The sequence below is a fragment of the Salmo salar genome, chromosome 06 (assembly GCF_965601325.2).
Source record: "Salmo salar chromosome 06, fSalSal1, whole genome shotgun sequence".
NCBI lineage: Eukaryota > Metazoa > Chordata > Actinopteri > Salmoniformes > Salmonidae > Salmo > Salmo salar.
This window is the reverse complement of record NC_138296.1, coordinates 32,854,190-32,855,539: the sequence shown is the minus strand read 5'-3', so window position 1 is coordinate 32,855,539 and position 1,350 is coordinate 32,854,190.

Here is a 1,350-nt window from a genome sequence, read left to right as displayed (position 1 = left end):
CCTCACTCTCTCTATTTCTAGTTCTCTTTATGTTTCTTTTCTACTCCCTCTGAATTCCTAAGTTGAGTTGTACCTCAAGGTCAGTGTCTAGTGATAGACTACTAGCTCCTGATCAGCTGTATTGCAGCCACTAGCTTTCCCTTGTTTTGGTTCTTTTAAGTGCTCATTTGGAAAGAACTTTGGGCTGATAATACACAAATATATGTTTATTGTCACTATAATCATTACCATAGAGAGTGAGAGCAGGCTGTGGAGGGAGAGAGGGAGACAAAGTGAGAGAGAGATTTAGAGAGAGAAATTAGTTAGCTGTAAGAGACAGTTGAAAGAGAGTGGGAGTGAGGTTTCGTCCCAATATTCTCTCCTTCCACCTGAAGTGTGCACTTGATCACTACTCCCAACAAATTTAAAAGCAATGTATTGGAGTAGGCATGCTAGAGTGAGTTTCCATATACCAGTAATTTCCTTATAAATCCATGAAGGGACGTGAACAAGTGCACACTTCTGGAGGAAGGAGAGACTATTAAGATGCAGAGTTACCTCATACTCATTAGTCATGTCAATCAATGGCTAACGCTTGACTTCTGATGCATCCAGGTGTACCTCCACCCTTCCACTTGGGGGCAATAAAGGGCAGGGAAACATTGATTTTACCTTCGCTAGTAGGTACGTAGAAGATAGAAGTTGCCCTTAACCACAGATCAGGATCAGTTACCCCATACTCCAATCATGAATAAAAGTGAGGTTTGCATTTGAGCATCAAATGTACAATAATATCTATAATAACGCTGAAATGAATTATACAGCAACAGTTATGGAATTGCATACAAGTGTTTTATTACACAAATGGAATAAGGAACAGTCCCTATTGTGTTATTTAAAAAAACACTCAAAGTCATTACTATGCAATTAAAGTGAAATAGCCATGATGTCAGTAGTGTTACTGAACAGACCAAGCACTATGTCAACCAAGCACTATGTCAACCAAGCACTATGTCAACCAAGCACTATGTCATCCAAGCACTATGTCAACCAAGCACTATGTCAACCAAGCACTATGTCAACCAAGCACTATGTCAACCAAGCACTATGTCATCCAAACACTATGTCAACCAAGCACTATGTCAACCAAGCACTATGTCATCCAAACACTATGTCAACCAAGCACTATGTAAACCAAGCACTATGTCATCCAAGCACTATGTCATCCAAGCACTATGTCAACCAAGCACTATGTCATCCAAGCACTATGTCAACCAAGCACTATGTCAAACAAGCACTATGTCAACCAAGCACTATGTCAACCAAGCACTATGTCATCCAAACACTATGTCAACCAAGCACTAAGTCATC